The sequence below is a fragment of the Muntiacus reevesi genome, chromosome 20 (genome assembly GCF_963930625.1).
Source record: "Muntiacus reevesi chromosome 20, mMunRee1.1, whole genome shotgun sequence".
NCBI classification, from domain to species: domain Eukaryota; kingdom Metazoa; phylum Chordata; class Mammalia; order Artiodactyla; family Cervidae; genus Muntiacus; species Muntiacus reevesi.
Genome location: NC_089268.1, coordinates 35,022,029 through 35,042,489, shown reverse-complemented (window position 1 = coordinate 35,042,489; position 20,461 = coordinate 35,022,029). Strand labels below are relative to the sequence as shown.

General features: G+C 37.7%; 1 long non-coding RNA gene and 1 pseudogene across 1 annotated transcript in view; one reads left to right on the top strand and one right to left on the bottom strand.

Annotated features, from left to right (window-relative positions):
* The window catches only part of LOC136151820 (regulator of nonsense transcripts 3B pseudogene), a 67,287-nt pseudogene extending 50,431 nt beyond the window's left edge, over positions 1-16,856 (top strand).
* The window catches only part of LOC136151348 (uncharacterized), a 1,173,899-nt gene that overhangs the window by 71,699 nt on the left and 1,081,739 nt on the right, over positions 1-20,461 (bottom strand). The gene's annotated exons all lie outside the window — the stretch shown is intronic.

Sequence of the window (20,461 nt, the reverse complement as noted above, 5' to 3'; positions counted from 1 at the left end):
TAAGTTATGTGTGCAGTGTGAAGTAAAAGTCTTAATTTCATTCTTTGCATGTGACTATCTAAGCATCTTAGCACCATCTGTTGAAAGGGTTTTACTCCCTTGAATTGTTCTGGGACTCTTGTCAAAATGAATTAATGATAAATGTGTAACTTTATTTTTAGACTCTCAATTCTATTTCTCTGGTGAATTTATCTATCAATCAATTGATCAATATTTCTATCATGAATCTATCATTTATCCTTTTGTCAGTACTACACTGGCTCAATTACTATAGCTAGTAAGTTTTGAAGTCAAAAAACATGAATCCTCTTTTTCCTTTTCGAGATAGTTTGGTTGTTCTAGGTTTCTGACTTTCCACATGAGTTTTAGAGTCACTTTGTCAATTTCTTAAATAGAAAGAAAAATTGGGATTTTACAAGGAATTGTGTTGAAGCTGTATATCAATTTGGAGAGTATTATCTTGTCAGTGTTGTCTTCCAATCTCTGAGTATTGGATATTGTTTCAGTGGTTTACGTTTACTTTAATTATTTTCAATGATGGTAGGAGAAGTGGGTGATGGGGTTAAAAGGTATAAACTTCCAGTTTGTTGTTGTGTAGTTACTAAGTCATGTCTGACTCTTTTTGTGACCCCACAGACTGTAGCCCATCAGGCTCCTCTGTCCATGGGATTTTCCAGGCAAGAATACTGAAATGGATTGCCATTTCCTTTTCCGGGGATCTTCCCTACCCAGAGATCCAACCTGTATCTCCCATATTGTGAGTGGATTTGTTAATACTGAACCATCTGGGAAGTCAAACTTCCAGTTGTGAAATAAATAAATCATGGGGAAGTAATGTATAATATGGTGACTATAGTTAATAAATACTGTATTGCATATTTGAAAGTTGCTAAGAGAGTAGATCTTAAAAGTTCTCATCACAAGAAAAAAACTTATTTTATAACTATGTAAAGTGTGATGGATATTAACTAGACTTATTATAGTGATGATTTCACAATACATAATTACCAGTGGGACAATGCAGGGGTTTGGGTGCCAACCCCACACCGTGTAAAATCCACGTATAACTTTATAGTTGGTTTTCTGAACCCACATTTCTGCGCCCTTGGGTTCAAGCAACCGTGGATTGTACAGTATTGTAGTAACTATTTGTTAGGGAAAAAAAAGCTTGGGTGGGGTTGGCAGACTTCTTGAGCCATGATAGCTTTCAAAAAGCAGAAATATAAATAAAACATATAATATATATGCACACACACACACACATATTTAAAAAAAATAGCCATGAGGGGGAATAAAGACATAATGGAGTTTACATTGAGGTCAAAATTGCTATACAAGTGAGAATGTGCTATTTGGAACTGTATTTTCCAGAGAAAGCAGGTCTTATGCATTTGTATATATGCTTGCCAGAGAGAAGTGATTTTTTAATACTCTTTCCTGCATTTGCTGCCTGGGAGTGTTTAACTCAAACTCTAAGGAGACCCTGTCTCTTAAGGAGTAGGAATCATTTCTGGAAGTGTACAGAAGATTGATGGTAGCCAAGCTTGGATTAATTCAAAGTTTCTAGTTCCATGAGTGAAACTAGATCCCTGCGGACTTGGAAATTACTGTGGGATTTTCAAATAAACAGGTTTTGAAAGCACTGATACAGGCTAATTGCTAACAGAAACTTGAGAAGCTGGCAGAAAGAGCTATGCCAATGACTGGTGAAAAATATTTGGTTTGAGCAAGATTTTTAATGGCAAAAAGCAGAAAGTCTCAGAGACTAGGATGTTCTGCTGATTAACTTATTCTGCAGTCTGCCCAGAGGCCTTATCAGTGGGTTAAGCCATCCTTATGTCCAATTCTCTGCTGGGCTTTCCTATGCCTTAGAGAAAATATAAGAACTGATGACTTGCTGAATTTAAAATGATTCTTCACTAAAGAAGAAAAACATTATTCATGTTTACATTAGAGGACACTTTCTGCTGAAGTGATTTGCCTAGGACCACTGAAGCAAAGCTTAGAGATTCCTACAGAGTTGGACATGATTCATGAAAGAGGGATCTTTGAGCCATGTTTGCTAAACACTCTTGAATTTCACAATAAAACCCAAGGGATTGTTTGAATATTCACCATTGGTTGAATTCATCAAGGTTTAGAAGGAAAAAGCTGTTATTTTAACTGCCCTCTGAAAGTTGGATTGAGCAATGACATTTAGATGTGAGATGCTGGGGCAGCTTTGAAACTCAGAAGTTACTTGGGCATTCCTCTGACTCTTAAAGTTGGAGCCTCTCATTGGACCCTGCTGGTTGTGGAAAGTAGGTCAATTGCTCAATGTGGATTAGTGTATTCTTTAGAGCTAGGCAAGTGGGTCATGTGGTAAAGAATCTGCCTGCCAAACAGGAGACGTGGGTTCAATCCTTGATCTGGAACGATCCCCTGGAAAAGGAAACAGCAACCCACTCCAGTATGCTTGCCTGGGAAATCCCAAGGACAGAGGAGTGTGGCAGGTTATAGTTCATAGGGTCCAAAAATGATTGGACACAATTTAGTGACTGAACAACATCAGAGCTGGCCCAGGACACAAAGTGGGGCTATATCTCTTCATTTGAACCTAGTATGGACATTGACTCATAACTATTTTATGCATAGGTAGTCATTCAGTCATGTCCTACTCTTTGCGACCTAGGTTGCATGGACTGTAACCTACCACGCTCCTCTGTCCATGGGATTTTCCAGGCAAGAGTACTGGAGTGGGTTGCCATTTCCTTCTCCAGAGGATCTTCCCAACCCAGGGATCGAATATGGGTCTCCCACATTGTAGGCAGATGCTTTACCGTCTGAACCACCAGGGAAGTTATCTATGTTTGGGAGTAAATATAATCAAATGAGTGATGAATTTGTTGTAGAGAACGAGAAAGGAGGATGTTACATTTTTAAGGTAAATGGGAATGATTATGAATGGTATGGCCATATTTCAAAATGGAGATGAAAAAACAAAGAAAAGTATTGACAAAGAATATTACCAGCACAACTTTAAATTGACTGGACTTTAGCCATCATTTAACCCAGCTTGCTGTCTTTATTGATTAAGAAATCTCTGAAGTCTGTAAATATCAAGTAATACATAGGCTTAGCAGAAGAGCCAATCTTAGAACCCAGACTTACTAAAACTTAAGTCCCTAGGTAATGTTTCTCAGAGAGGAAATAACTAGGCTCTTGATGAGATGGTGCAAATGGTAAATTAAGATTGTAGAATAACTGTAGGAAGAAGAGGAAAGGAAAGACTAGAGAGGCATTTGCCCAGTTTTCATTGAGGATGCAGAACTAACCTAGAACTTAAAAAAGCAGAAGGGAGATGTTGATTAAGTGGTGAAGTTATGTGGTTATATGTGATGAAACTCAAGTTAAATGCTTTTATAATATGAAATAGGTTTGCTATAGAAATGGCACTGATGGTACACTGAATGGTACACAGAGCCATTCATATAGAATAGCTCTAGTCATCAATTCCTTGTTGTTGTTTAGTCACCAAGTCGTGTCTGACTCTTTGCAACCCTGTGGACTGTAGCTGCCAGGCTCTTCTGTCCATGGGATTTCCCAGGCAAGAGTACTGGAGTGGGTTGCCATTTCCTTCCTCAGGAGTTCTTCCCACCCAGGGATCGAACATTGCAGGCAGATTCTTTACCTCTGAGCCACTATATACTCAACTACCAGTAATCAAAATCTACCTGAGACTACTAGCATGTTCAAAGCTGATAGTCACTACTTTAGCCCATACAAAGATAAGCAATAGTGAATGAGAATTTGGACATAATGCAGAAAAAGAGAAGATTGAGGGCAAACACTGAAGCTAACACACGTTACTAATGGAATTTTTTCCTACTGCCTTGATAGATTACCTTCTCTATTTGCACATTTTAATTTCTCTCCCATCTTCCTCATGCTTGATCTGCTTTCCCAAAAGAATTTCTTTACTTTGGTTTAAAAACTATTTACTCAAGCCTCTCCTGAAGACCCCTAAGCCAATAGAATATGGATTTGTTCTTTTTCCCCCCTTTGAATTGTGTGCCATGTAATCAATACAAATTCAGTATGCAAAGCATACAATACTAGTGGATCTGATTGTTTCTGGCAGTCAGTGGCTAAAACTTCATATTGTAATATGTTTGTGATTGTCAGTATACAGAGGTTGTATTTACTCCAAGGAACATAAGACAGAAAAGCAAGCGACTCTTCTAAGGTCAGTATGCACAAAATCAAAAATAGATATAAAACCTTTTGCTTCCTGGTTTAATATTTTAGCACTATCTTTAATTTTATTTTTGCACATCTGCAGCATTTGGTATGATTCAGATTACCTGAAAAGATAGTCCAAAAGTGACTCTCTCCTTTTAAGTTCTGCTGAATATAGTCCTATATGGACAGCAGAAATTGTAAAATAAAATAAGTTGTTCTCTTAAAGAAAGAAATCCAAAACAGTGTACATACTACATATGGAGAGATTTAATAAAAATTAGTCCCAGAACTGAAAAATCAGTAGTGTGTATAACATCTCATGCTTTAATCCTGTTACCTTGAGCATTTTAATGTAATTTACAAAAAAAAAACTGTTATTCCCAATAAAAATGTAGAAAATAATGGATTTATGTAGTATGAAATAACACATTGAAATAAAACTGTCACCATACTTTCATTTCTGTATGATGTGCTCTAGTTTTCACTTACATATGGAACTCAAGTACTGTGGCTTTACAAATGGAGAGTCAAAAGAGCCTTTAATGGTGATTAACACTAATTCTAAATATATACATTTTGATGAATGCAAAAATCTATTTAATAAAAAGATTTAAGATGTTCAAAAAAGGGTCTTGTACAAAGCTAAAACAAGCTTTCTTTGAAAAATGGAATCTGTTCATTTTTAAAAAATGACATCATCCAAGATGTGTTTTTAATCAATTATCATTGTAGATAATTCTGAGGGCAACATGGTTGGAAAAACAATGGTGTGATTAACTAGGCGTTGACCTGGACTATGGCACTGGTCCAGGGAGAGCTTATTCGTTTGCACTAGCAGTAAATATGAAACCCAGGGCATTGTAAATCACAACTGTAGGATTAATCTGAATGTGAATCAGATACCCGGGTAAAACTGAGACATTCCCAGTTAGTTCAAAACAGCTACAGGAGGTCAGTGGAGAGAAAATAACAGTTTCCATTTTATCTATAATTTTTAATTGAAAAAATTGATCCTTACACTTAATAATGTTCCAAAAAACAAGGGCACTTAGACTTGCTGGTGATGCTGGTCAGGGCAAGATCTTTTTTCGAGGGGCGGGGGTAGTCCTGTATTTTGTCTCTCAAACTGTTTTGTCCAATCATGTGTTCAAAACTTGGCAAATCAGTACACCTTAAGGCCATAATTCCAGCACTATAAACTCATTTTGTTTAGTTTGTCTGTCTCATCACAGAAGATTTCATTCTTAGAAAAACATTCTGACCCTTCTTCCTTGTGGCAGCCAATTAATTGACTGGGCCACGTTAAACAGTGATAGAAAATTGATTGGAAGAGTGATGAACCTTGTTTTGATCCATCCCTAATTTACATATATATGCTTAATCAGGAAGTTAAAAAGAGTCTTGAGTAATGATACTCTGAAACTTATATAGCACATAAGGAAAGAGTATTCTAAAAGTTCATTGCACTTGGGATTGTCAGGTAGATTCATTTCCTACCTGCCAAGTATATGTAAACTTTGTTTGCAATGTTTATTAATTGGTCAAAATCAATAAGGTTGAATTTTTCATTACTCTGTTACTTCTGGATATGCCTCTGATAGTATGACCATCAGAGGGAAATGAGAAGAGGGAAAATACGTGCAAGGTAATGATTTGACATTATGGTAAAACAGCAACGATAAGATTGTTTTAGTAAATGCAATTTCTTTTTAAGAGCAAACTCAATAAACCCAGTTGTGTATGGTGCTGTGTGTGTGCCAGTTGATCCATCATGTCGGACTTTTTGTAACCCCATTCATGGACTGTAGCCCACCGAGCGCCCCTGTCCGCGGGATTTTCCAAGCAAGGGGTTGCCATGTCCTGCTCCAGAGGATCTTCCTGACCCAGGGATTCAACCCATGCCTCTTGCATCTCCTTCACTGGTAGTGGATTCTTTACCACTGTGCCACCTGGGTAGCCCTAACTGTGTATGGAAACACAGCCAAGTCAGTGTACTAAATTAATAATGTAAGCTAATCAGAAACAAACATGTGCTGCATACTCCTTTGGGATTTCTACATGTCTATTCTTCCACTTATATATATTTACTTTTCAACCAGACATACTGAGTGTATGTAAAAAATATATTTCCCTACTGTTGTCTGCTTATAAGCCAGCTGCTGTTGTTGCTCTGATAGTTTCCATTAAGACCTACTTGTTCTTTCCCAGAGGCACTGAAAATGTTCACTGTGGTATGAGTCATACTGATGGCTGCTTTCTGTCAGAGGATGAATCAGTGTGGGATGCCTAATTCCAGAAGGGTCTAGGACAGCTGAAGAGACAGCCTGTGTCTATCCTCTTAAAGCGCAGTCCATTCCAGAAACGTACACACAAAACATAGCCCTTTCAATCTAGACCAAAGACTTCTTTAACACTTTGATTGTCTCACATCTACTATAGAAGCAAAGCAAGAATAGAGTGGCAGACATAAAATTATATTGCACGTGTGATTATTATCCTGGGATGTTAATACACCCTTTTTTCAACCTGTTTAAGAGAGAGCTAAATTAACCTAGTAAATTAAAAGATGATATAAAAAGACCTTAAAAGAATCTACTTTTATGATTATAGAAAATACAAAAGTATATAGGGGAGGTGAAATTTTTATGTCATTCAATTTTGTTAGCATGCAGAAAGGCAATTATATAAAATTAAATTTCAAGCCTGATTGATTTTTTAAATATTCATTTTAAGCACTGCATTTGGTGTTTATAATATTATAGAGGAAATATAAAAAAATGTCTGCTGCCTTCAGGAAGTAAATGAAACCTACACTGTCAATAGCCTAGCTAGGGCTTTTGACAAAGTATTATGACATTTCTATATTATGTAGCACCATAAAATGCTAAACATACACAGAACACAGCACTATATGTTTCAAAAAGCACATGCTGGAAACTAGAGTGTTTGGCATTTATAGCTGGCTAGCACAGGAAGATAATGAGAAGTTTGATACCTTGGAAATCATAACTATGAAATATAATATAACAATAGTTTCCCATCAAGATGGATCATATATCATACAATATTGGAGGATAATTCAATACAATGCAATACAATCTGCTTTTCATTTCAAGTGGAGGGTGATGTAAGCCATAATTTACCCAGGTAGTACTCATGTGGGAAATAATGACAAATTTAGAGCAACGCATGAAAAAAAAAAAAAAAAAAAACACGTAGGAAAAACATGAAAGATTTGATGTCCTTTGGCTCCCAACTCTTTCCCCCGACTTTTCTTAACCTCCTTCAGTGGAAAATCTTTGTGTTAATATGGATTTGTGATGAAATATAAATATTTCTTTAGAAATATAAACGGACATAACACAACGACTGCATAGTACTACCCAATAATTGTTGATTGATATAAAATGAGATAAATCATTTGCATGATAGATTACTGTGGGTATCTAGGTCTCCAGGAGAATTTCAATTTAAATAATTGTCTATTAAAATCACTTTTTGTGTTAAGATGTGCAATGACTCTTCTCATGCAACAATTATTTCTTTATCAAAGAATTCATTTATGTCATATACAAATGGAGTTGAGGTGGCATAGGGCCAGCATTTCTGGATTTTGAAAAGAGCTAAGTGTCTGATACTCTGCTTTGATTTTTCTTTTCAGCATTTAATGAACTACCGTGAGACAGTAGGAAGACAGAAGGAATTGCTAGTGAACAATAGAATAATTCTTTGTGTTCTAACAAAATAGTGGAACCCTATGGCTTTTTCTTATTGTCTACATAGGCTTTGTAGACTGTTTTCACTCAAGTTCTCCATCTTGTACCTACTGCTAGTTGAAAATATGTCTAGTAAAGAGAGAGTCAGAGGGAGTTGGTGGTGTGGCTCTAAGTTTTAGCCCCATCTCTGCCCTTACTTCCTTTTTTAAAATATAAAAAGATATCCTCTGCTTTTGACTTCAGCCCTAAAATCTAAAGACACTGTATAAACAATGGAGCCATTTTTCTTTTTTTTTCCTATGTAGACTAAAGTTTACATCACCATTACGTGCATTTTCCTGAAAACTAAGAAAAAAAATCAGTTTCAACCAATAGTTAAGAGACAGGTCTACCTTTTCATATCTGATGACAGTGGAATCATTTTAATACTTTAACTCTGTGTTCTAGTTTTATGACTCATTTATACTTATATGCTCTGCTAAGTCACTTCAGTTGTGTCTAATTCTGTGACGCTATGGACCATAGCCCACCAGACTCCTCTGACATGGGATTCTCCAGGCAAGAACACTGGCATGAGTTGCCATGCCCTTCTTCAGGGAATCTATTCAGGAATTGAACCCCTTTCTCTTATATCTCTTGCATTGGCAGGTGAGTTCTTTACAACTAGCACCACCTGGGAAGCCATATAGATATGGTGATAATAGTTGCAAAACATACACTTTCCTTTCAATGATCAATGGTAACATGAGAAAAAAATAAACATGAGGTTAATATAAATTTTCTCAATCATTTTAATTTGGTGTTAAAATGTTTGCTCTTGCAAATTTGTATTTTTTTTTTATTCTGGAGGAAGACATTATTTTAATTAATTTGAGTTCCTAGATAACTTTCACAGATAGCACAGAAGGTAACATAAATTCCTGCATAAATTTCCCAAGTAAGAAAATGAATTTAAGATTTACAAGGGGGAAGGGTAGTGGGGAGGGATAGATTGAGAGCTTAGGACTGACATATACACATTACTCTCTTTAAAATAGATACTACTATATAGCATAGGGAACTCTGCTCAACATTCTGCAATAACCTAAATGGTAAATGATTTTGAAAAAGAATAGATACATGTATATGACTGAATCATTTGGCTGTACACTTGAAGCTAACTCAACATTCTTAATCAACTATACTCTGATCTAAAATAAAAATCCTTTAAAATGCATATTTTTAAGCACAGAGACCATCTTCTCAGTGTTCTTTTCAAATTTTTAAGCTTAATTCCTCTTATTTTTCCTTAGGGATTGTTTTTTAAAGAGGTAAGGAAAAAAATAAAAACAGTTGTAAAGATGGTTATTTTGAATATTGTATTTTAATTTTATTATAGTCATTTCCCCCTTTAGTCAAGTAAACTTAACTTCTTTTACACTCTTTTTTGCCCACTTTGCCAATTATGTAATCATTTTAGATGTTCTAGTTGAGTGTTTTTGTACATATTCAAAACCATTTACTTCATCTTATTCACTTTAAAAATTTTTTTGAATGCAATTAAAAAACTGTATTGTATACAAGTTATAACAAAATTAAGGGTTCTAGGAAAGTTATTATGTAGCAAACATTCATGGAGAAGGTCTAGGTTAAATAGACTAACACTTCAACAGCAGGGCTTAACTTAGATTTACTTGTTTATGTACTGATAAACAGCCTGATTTATATCACGAATGAATTGTCAGAGCTTAAAAAAATAAACATTAAAAAAAAGAGAGAAAAACAAATAGTTGAGAGACAGAAAGAGTAAAGCGAATATAAGGGCCACACTTAAATAAACTCCTAGACATATAGAACCAAAGAGCCTCTAGATGAAAGTGAAAGAGGAGAGTGAAAAAGTTGGCTTAAAACTCAACATTCAGAAAACTAAGATCGTGGCATCCAGTCCCATCACTTCATGGCAAATAGATGGGTAAACAATGACAGGAGACAGGCTTTATTTTGGGGGGCTCCAAAATCCCTGCAGATGGTGACTGCAGCCATGAAATTAAAAGACACTCCTTGGAAGGAAAGTTATGACCAACCTAGACAGCATATTAAAAAGCAGAGACATTACTTTGTCAACAAAGGTCCATCTGGTCAAGGCTATGGTTTTTCCAGTGGTCACGTATGGATGTGAGAGTTGAACTCTAAAGAAAGCTGAGTGCTGAAAAACTGATACTTTTGAACTGTGGTGTGGGAGAAGACTCTTGAGAGTCCCTTGGACTGCAAGGAGATCCAACCAGCCCATCCTAAAGGAAATCAGTCCTGAATATTCATTGGAAGGACTGAACTGAAGCTGAAACGCCAATACTTTGGCCACTTGATGCAAAGAACTGACTCATTAGAAAAGACCCTGATGCTGGGAAAGATTGAAGGCTGAAAGAGAAGAATACGACAAAGATGAGATGTTTGGATGGCATCACCAACTCGATGGACATGAGTTTGAGTAGGCTCTGAGAGTTGGTGATGGACAGGGAAGCCTGGTGGGCTACAGTCCATGCAGCTGCAAAGAGTTGAACACAACTGAGAGACTGAACTGAACTGAACTGGAGACATATAGAAGTGTAAATATATGTATTAGATATAATGTAGTTTAAAAAGTAGGCCACAAATTTTGCTAAAGCTTTTAGCAGGTTAAGTAAAAAGGGAACTAGTATCAAGTATAAGAATCACAGTGTTCCTAAGATTTCAGAATAAAAGTGAAATAGAAAACAGTAATTGAGGAAAAAATAATCCAAAAGTAGAAATCTGAGGTTTTTCTCTCATTGCTCCTCATAAAGTATTGAATAATGTAATAGAAATATGCCTATTGTAAGTATAGTGGTAATTTTATTGGACTGTTTCTGATGGTGCTTCTTAATACAGACAACTGGTATAAAGTTATGGACAATTAAGTGCAAATCAATAAAAATATCAAATATTGTGGTTGAATGCCCAGCTCTTTGGTTTGATACAAATGTGTTAGTCGCCCAGTCGTTTCCAGCTCTTTGCAATCCCATGGACTATGACCCATGAGGTTCCTCTGTCCGTGAAATTTTCCAGGCAAGAATACTGGAGTGGGTTGCTATTTCCTTCTGCAGGGGATCTGACCCAAACCAGGAATCGAACCTGGGTCTCCTGCATTGCAGGCAGACTCTTTACCATCTAAGCCACTAGGGACATAAAAACAGAGTCAAAATATATAAAATAATAAATGTTTAGCATGTTCATCAAACCTATTTCTGTTGTTTAGTTGATCAGTCTCTTTTGCAACCCCATGGACTATAGCCCACCAGGCTCCACTGTGCATGTGATTTCCCAGGCAAGAATGCTGGAGTGGGTTGCCATTTCCTTTCTCCAGGGGATCTTTCTGACCCAGGAATTGAACCCTCATCTCCTGCATTGAAGATGATTCTTTATCACAGAACCACCAGGGACTCTCTCAGTCTATATCTAGAAACAATTTGCTATCACTCATGTTTTGATAAGTATTAAATAACAAAGACTTAAACATTTTCACCTGCCTGAAAAAACCTGTAGTGAAGCTATTGGGCACTACAGATTAAATGCTGAATCATATTCCTCAAAACTCAATTAACAAAGATAGTGTCTTCGCCTGCCTCTCATGTCAGATCTACATTCGGATCTAATCATAACAAAAGGTGAAAACCTTAAGAAAAACTGAAAGTGAAAGTTGCTCAGTTGTGTCCTACTCTCTGCAACCCCATGGACTGAATTCTCCAGGCAAAAATACTGGAGTGGGTAGCCATTCCCTTCTCCAGAGGATCTTCCCAACTCAGGGATTGAACCCAGGTCTCCAGCATTGCAGGTGTATTCTTTACCAGCTGAGCCATCAGGGAAGCCTTAAGAAAAGGTATGGAGAAGAAATAAATCATCAGCCCAAAGGAATAACCAAAATCCCCCTTTTCAATGTAGGGACTATCAAACTTAAAAACATGTAGTTCTACTGTACTTGTTTGGAAATTCTCTCTGGGGTTATCCACAGATTTCTTTAGAGAGATAAACTCAAATTCCAGTAGAATCAGTACCACTGATGTTAACAAGAGGTAGACACAGATGCTGATATTCACAGCAAGATATGTTTCAATAGAAATAGCTGTTTTTTTTTTAGTATATTTGAGCTCTGAGCACCAATCACAATTAATAACTATGAAAGTGATTTGAAACACACACAATGGCCTACAAATATAGTTTTGATTTGTTTGACCCTTCTCAAAATTAAAAATGAAATGCTACTACTCATTTGCCAAACATTTCAACTATTTGGTCAGATTCATTTTGGGAGAATCTGGAAGATGTTCCATTACTTTAAATGTTGCCTTTTTAGAAGAAAGAGTAAGCTTGCTCCCCACCCCCATGCCCCAAGAGAGAGATAGTACAGAATAGAAATCCCCTGGAAAAAATTTCCAGGTATGTATTCTCAAAGAAATGTAATGTCTTACTTGCCCCATCAGCTCCATTCCAGGGCCACACAGCAGTTTTGTTCTATTGCTTATTTTATTCCCCCCTTCTGTAACCTCTCATTCTCACAGCACTGAAAGAGTTTAAACAAAAATGACTTTGTTTGGTTCTGCAGAATTAACACGACACTCAGGCTTATTTCTAATTGACTGCAGATGTTCTTTAAGCAGAGAAAAGCCTCAGCCTTGTGTGCATAATTCTTCCACAGCCCTAATGGAGAGAAGTGAGTCCAAAATTAGCAACTTTTTAAAGTCAAATCTGGCTATCCGTTGCTTAGACTTTGTTTTTTGGTGTTGCTTTGTTTTGTTTTCAATTTTCCAAGGGCATCCAGACAGAAGATCTTTCAAGATCTTTATAGGGAGGGCCACTATGTTTCTAAGAAACTTACAAAAGAAAGAAATCCAAACCAATCATTGTGGCAGTGCATTTATGTCTCCCCTCTTCTCTGAGGTTGTCTTAATAATAAGACACTGTCCTTGAGATTTGTTGCTGCTAAGAAACAGGACTTTTTAAAAAACTCACCAAAAAATGTTGATCTCTATGCAGCAGAGTGGCAAGTTTTGAAGGGAATGAGGTCAACCCAAGGGTTCTGTTTTGACTGTCTTGAGTCTGAGTTGCTGACATGGACAAACTTGTGAAAACCAGCTGAAGAAAGGAACGCTCTGTGTTCTTTTGACTCCTGGCTTCAACAATTTGCCTCACAATATGTTACAACCTCATTGTTTCTTCCAGATCCAAGGCCACATGTTTATGTGTCCAAACAACAGGTTTTGAGACTGCTTATGTTGCCTTTTAAAAATATCACTTTAAATACTGAGAACCTCAGAACTAGACAGTTAGTGTACCATGTCTCTGCTCCAGAGACCTGACCATGGGACCCACTAGGGAAAAAATGCAAGACCCAAAGAAATTCATGTTTTAGGTGGAGGAGGTGTGTGTACTATTTTCTTTTTGGTAAAAATTTCAAGACAGTTAAGCAAACTTTCAGAAAGTGTGATTACATCTAATGTGAAAATACATAATCCCTCAAAATTACATGTTTGTTTAATTGAGAACAAAATGTTTGAATGTAGTTAAGTCACTAAGTTGTGTCTGACTCTTTGAGACTCCATGACTGCAGCATACCAGGCTTCCCTGTCCATCACCATCTCCCAGAATTTGATCAACTTCATGTCCATTGAGTCGGTGGTGCCCTCCAAGGATTTCATCCTGTTTCCCCCTTCTCCCCCTTCTCTTAATCTTTCCTAGCATCAGGGTTTGATGATAGAGTTCAGTTCAGTTCAGTGGCTCAGTCGTGTCCAACTCATTGCGACCCCATGGGCTGCAGCACGCCAGGCTTTCCTGTCCATCACCAACTCCTGGAGTTTGCTCAAACTCATGTCCATTGAATCAGTGATGCCAAACAACCACCTCATTCTCTCTTGTCCCCTTCTCCTCCAGCCTTCAGTCTTTCCCAGGATCAGGGTCTTTTCCAATGAGTCAGCTTCGCATCAGGTGACCAAAATTACTGGAGCTTCAGCTTTAGCATCAGTCTTTCCAACGAACATTCAGGACTGATTTCCTTTAAGATTGACTGGTTGGATCTCCTTACTGTCTAAGGGACATTCAAGAGTCTTCTACAATAGACAGTTCAAAGGCATCAATTCTTCGTCGCTAAGCCTTCTTTATGGTTCAACTCTCACATCCATACATGACTACTGGAAAAATCATAGCCTTGACTAGACAGACCTTGTTGGCAAAGTAATGTCTCTGCTCTTTTAATATGCTGTCTAGGTTGGTCATAGTTTTTCTTCCAAGGAGCAAGCATCTTTTAATTTCATGGCTGCAGTCACCATCTGCAGTGATTTTGGAGACCCCAAAAATAAAGTCTGCCACTGTTTCCACTATTTCTCCTTCTTTTTGCCATGAAGTGATGGGACCAGATGCCATGACCTCAGTTTTCTGAATGTTGAGTTTTAAGCCAACCTTTTCACCCTCCTCTTTCACTTTCATCAAGAGGCTCTTTAGTTTTTCTTTGCTTTCTGCCATAAGGGTGATGTCATCTGTATATCTGAGGTTATTGATATTTCTCCTGGCAATCTTGATTCCAGCTTGTGCTTCATAGAGCCTGGCATTTTGCATAATGTAGTCTGCATATAAGTTAAATAAAGCAGGGTGACAATATGCAGCCTTGATGTATTCCTTTCCCGATTTGGAATCAGTCTGTTGTTCCGTGTCCAGTTCTAACTGTTGCATCTTAACCTGCATAGAAATTTTTCAGGAGGCAGGTCAGGTGGTCTGGTATTCCCATCTCTTGTAAAATTTTCCACAGTTTGTTGTGATCAACACAGTCAAAAGCTTTGGTGTAATCAATAAAGCAGAAGTAGATGTTTTTCTGAAACTCTCTTGCTTTTTCAATGATCCAACGGATGTTGGCAATTTGATCTCTGGTTCCTTTGTCTTTTCTAAATCCAGCTTGAACATCTGAAAGTTCATGGTTCACGTGCTGTTGAAGCCTGGCTTGGCGAATAGAGGGAGGGGATAATAATGTTAATGAACATAGAAGTCAGCCCTGGGTTGTCTTTTTTTAATATTTATTTATTTATTTGGCTGCACCAGGTCTTAGCTATGGCATATGGCATTTAGTTTCATGACTGGGAATTGAACCCAGATCTCAAGCACTGGAAGCATGGAGCATCAGTCACTGGACCACCAGGGCAGTGCCCAGTCCCTGCTTTAGTCTTAGGATTAGAGTCAGATAGATATTCCTGTAAAGAAGGGGATTCCTGAATTCACCAGCATCTTCAGCTCCTCACCCAACCTGCTGACAAGAGAATATCTACCCTGGAATCCTTCTGCTGCCCTGCAGTCACTGAATTTTTATTGATTTCAGCACTATGCTTGCATTTTGCAAAAGTTCACCTGCAAGTATAACATGAACATTAGGTTTTAGTCCCATAGAAAACATGGTTTTCCCATGGATTTTGCCTCCATGGAATTATTTTCGAGGGTTGAGTTATACAGTCCTTCAGATCTTCATTTAAGTAGAGGAAGCATCCTCTGGCATATGGTTTAAAATAAGACTTCTCAGCAGGGGCTGGGAGGCGTAAGTGACCAGCATAGCCAGTGTTTAGGCCGAGGTACCGTGGTGCTACAGGCAGTGCTGGTGGGGCTTCAGGAGACAGCACTAAAGGGGAAGGTAACCAGGATTGGAACAAGGAGAGGAAAGAGGGACTGAGCAAGGTGGTATTCGGAGATTACCACCCACTTTGACCAAGGAGCAGCTTCAGGAACATCTTCAGCCTATGCCTGAGCAAGATTATTTTTTTTCTAAAGATACTAGTAGGTATCCGTATATGTATGCAAGAGCATACATCAATTTTTAAAGCCAAGAGGACATTATTTTGTTCAGTGATCATTTTGATGGTTGTGATGGTTACTCCTTGACAATAAAGGTCAGGAATATCCTGCCATTGTAGAATTTGCACCTTTTCAAAAACCTGCAAAAAAGAAGACCAATAAAAAAGATACTGATCCAGAATATAGAAAATTTTTGGAGAGATATGCCACAGATAATGAGAAAATGACATCTACTCCAGAAACACTGCTGGAGGAAATAGAAGCAAAAAATAGAGAACTAATAGCTAAAAAGGCAACTCCTCTTTTGAGCTTCCTGAAAAACAAGCAAAAGATAAGAGAAGAACAGAGGTGGCGAGAAATAGAAAGAAAAAGACAAAGAGAAGGAGAGAGGAGGAAGTGGAAAGAAGAAGAGAAACAAAATCAGAAAGATATAGAAAAGCTAAAGAAGATAGACTGAGTTCCAGTAAGGGGCGAATTAAAGGATGAACCAAAGATCAAGCTGCTCAAGAAGCCAGATAAAGGACATGAAAAAGACTTGGACAAAAAAGCTCAAGAAACTGGCCAAAGAGAATCTGAGTGATGAAAGGGCCAGTGGGCAAAGTTGTACACTGCCCAAGAGTTCTGAGCGTGAATTTAAAGATGAAAAGCCTAAGAGATCTGAAGATGAGAGTGGCAGAGAATACAGGGGGAGGGAGAGGGATTATGAATGAGACCAAGAGCTGATCCTGCGGGAGAGAGAGAGGCTGAAGCGGCAGGAAGAAGAGATCTGCATGCAGAAGGAGCGCTATGAGAAGGAGAAAGCGTGCAAGAGAAAAGAAGAAGAAATGAAGAAGGAGAAAGAAGCACTTTAGGATAAAGGAAAGAAGTCTGAAGGTACAGAGCCAGTAGGCAACTCGGAAAAAAACTGAAAAGAAAGAAGTGGTTAAGAGAGATCGCGTAAGAAACAAGGATCGCCCAGTGATGCAGCTTTACCAGCCAGGAGCTTGAAGCTGACATCGACTCTGTCCCCCTGAGACCAGGACCAGGACTGGAGATTCAGCCATATAAATAAAGCAGGAAAGTGTTATTAGCCACAGAAAAGAAGGAAGTGAGGAGTGATAAGTCCAAATGGCCTTAGGTGTCCTGACTGTCTAGGCAGCCAAAGAGTATGGAATTGAGCAATACTGAAGTGCCTTCTGGGCAAAGGAATAAAGAGAGAGAGAAAAAGGGGGTTGCCGTGCTGGTGGGGTACACTGCAGAGGAGTATGTTTTGCGTCAAAGCAGGAACCTGATTGCAGGTTCAGATAAGAAGAACAATTTCCATTTTTTAATGCAGGTTCTACAAATTAACTTTAAAATATCAGACAAAACTGATGGGGAGAAGACATGTGTTGCAGTTTGCAGGCAAGAAATGTCACCAGAGGACTTATTTAAGTATGACACGAGAAGAAGATATGAGAACTGACTTTAAAATCAAAAGGTTTTGTTAATCCTGGATTGAATTTTCTTAAATTTCAGTGGAGCAGAGTCACTGTGAAGTCTTGTTCAGATCTAGTTATAATCTTTGTTGGTGATAACTGTTGACTTTGCGTAGTGTAGAAGCAAGAAGCATGTAATTGCAATACAAGTACAGTGAAGAATATAACACATTTTCATTTATGCAGAAATAGTCATGTCATGTCGATATCTTATGTCCTAAAGTTTTAGGATTAGTTTAGGAATTGCTACCCACTCCAGTGTTCTGGCCTGGAGAATTCCATGGGCTGTGTAGTCCATGGGGTGGCAAAGATTCGGACACGACTGAGTGATTTTCACTTTCACTTTAGTTCTTTGTTTGATTACGTGAGATTAGTGTAAAAAAAATTTTTTTTAAAATGTATCCCTTTGCCTTTAGCAATTTTTATATCCATGAACTTTAACCCATAGTTGGTGCTTTACAATCCAGTCTTTGTTTGACCTTAGGTTTCATGAGCTGAGTGCCTGTCTTCCTCAGGAAGGAAGTTATATTTGTTCCTGTTAAATAGCAACTTAGCTTGTCTTGCATTGATGTCAATAAATATCAACATCACTCAAAAATAAAAAGAAAGAAAGGCTTCTCAGCAAAACTCAACATTTTGGGGAGAAAGGAGAGACATATATATTAATCTCCTTTTATTGGTAATTTATGATAGACCTTCCAGAAAGGCTCTATTACAGAGTCAAAGTAGGTTACAGCTTTGAGAAGCTGGAAGTGGAATCTGACTTCTAGAGAATGAGTTCTTCTCTTGCTCAAATAATGTTATGAAAACAGAAAAGCCACAGAGCATGTTCTACTGCTTTTTTGCCACATTAATAACATCTGCTGATGTTATTAATAAACTACTTATCTCATGAAACATTAAACATGTAGAAATGTCTGAATTTGCCAATAATAAGATACTACCCTGGAGAGTTGGAAAGTTTCAAAGGATTTAGCCTTTCTCCATAAATATAAGATTTGGGGCTTTAATAATAAATAATTAGTATGTTATCTGAAAGCAGTTATCTGAAATTAGTATGTTATCAGGAAGTGTTATCTGAAATAATAATATTAAAGTTTAAGAAAAAAGAATTGTTGGTGACAAGAGAAAAGTCTTCATAAATATCATCCACTCAAGATTTCTTACAGAGTAAGAGATGTTAAGCTTCAATATGCCAAGTATCATATCTGTCTAACCTATTATTTTATCAAGCAAAGGCCAAGATGAGTTGAATATGTGTGTGTGCATGCTAAGTCTCTTCAGTAGGGTCTGACTCTTTGTGACTCTATGAACTGTAGCCTGCCAGGCAACTCTTGTCCTTGGGATTCTCCAGGCAGGAATACTGGAGTGAGTTGCCATGCCTCCTCCGGGGGTTCTTCCTAACCCAGGAATCGAACCTGCATCTCTTACGTCTCCTGTATTGGGCACTCCTGTACTAGTGCCACCTGGGAAACCCCTGAGTTGAATATAGGTGCTAACAAATTATAAAGTCTGTATAACATTTAGAAAGAAAAAAAAAAGCAAAAACGCTAGAAAACCAACCAACACATGCTTCCTTCAAAGCTTGAAGGAAAAGGGGGTTATTTTGGATGCATGTTTATCTTCTAATAGCAGTAGAGAAAGATTTGAATTATCCATAATCAAGGAAGGCCTTTTAAAACAATTTCAGCCAGGAAGGCCATCTCAAAATATTATAACTAATGAATCATTTTTGTTTCTTCCATGCAATACCAGAGCTTGAACACACTGACACCCATGGATTTATACCCATGGAACAAAGACTTTCTCCAATGCCTTAGACATTCAATATTAAGCAGTTCCAAATGCACTTAATTTTTGGTTTCTTTTTCTCCAAGTTTCAGTCTCTATTTGTTACCTGCTCTATTTATTTACTTCTAAAACACATAGCTAACAGCTTTTCACTGAATAACATCTGCTTTTAAAGAGAATTCATAATGTGATATTCTCAGGTTATCTTGTAATTGATTGTTTTTAATGGATGGGTCTTTTTGTTTAACTAAGGATTTCTGACCTTTAAGACTGTTAGTATTTCTAGGTGATATTTACTCTGTTGATCTCTGGCTTTCATTGTTTCTTTGCACTCCTTGTGTGTAGTGTCTATGTTTAAACTGGTGATTTCATGTATTTTGAAACTAAACACTCAATCTCTTTGGTTTGTATACTTTCTGGTCTGGGCCTATGGAAAGACTCTCCCAATGTGTTAGAGAGATGTTGAAATTTTGGTTTCAGATAAACTTCAGTCCTCCTTGTTGGAGGAGAGGAGCCCTTTGCTGTGGCTTAGCAACTCTGCTTTATTTTCTATTTTGATTTTTGTTCATTAGAGCTAATAACATCAGCCTAATAGCTAGTAATATTGACATTTCAGAAAGGAGAAAACAATTTTTTGACAAGATCACACTATGGATTATTTGCTACTTTCTGGTAATGCTAAGGCTAAAATGGTACAATTAAAGTAATGCTATGTATTTCCCCAAGGATAAGATTGGGTTACAGATGATTTACCAGATGGTCTGAGATCAAGTCTGGGGATAAAGATCTAGGCTGGGGATAAAACAGAGGATATGCCCACAGTTAGTAGTGAAATAAAGTTTAAAAATGCTTAAGGAGGTTCTAAAGGAAAGAATCAAATAAAGGGGGTGTTAACATAAAAAGGGTCAGTGGAATGAATGCTTTTTATCTTAATAACTTGTTCCACCCATATGGGCTCATAAACCCATAAGAAAGGTTGAACCTCCAGTGTCCGTTAACTGAAATTCTGAGATTAATGCCTTCTGCTCTCACCCTGGATGCAGGCCTGTCCCATGGCATGGCCCCCAGAGTGAGAAGCCAAAATGGAAGTGACATCATGACTCTGTCTCAATGCACCCTAAAGTGAATGCCATCCAGTCTTCCCCCATGACTGCTATGTTAGCTTTGCACTGCCATTCAAGGAGAACTTGGAAATCTCTCAGGAGGGGTCTTTGAAGAATAAAAGCAGTAATCAAAAGTGAGGTACTTAAACTGTCCCGGCAAGCAAGAAAATGCAACATATACCATTCCATTTCCTGGCTTTCAAAATTTGGGGGGAAAAAAATAAGAGATTTAGCACCAAAGTGCATTTAAGAAAGTAAAATCAAGACAGTATACCTGAAGCTGGGGGAGGAGGGACCACACGGAGGAAAAATTCCCTCAGAGCCCACAGAAAGCAATAAGAGTTCTCATTTA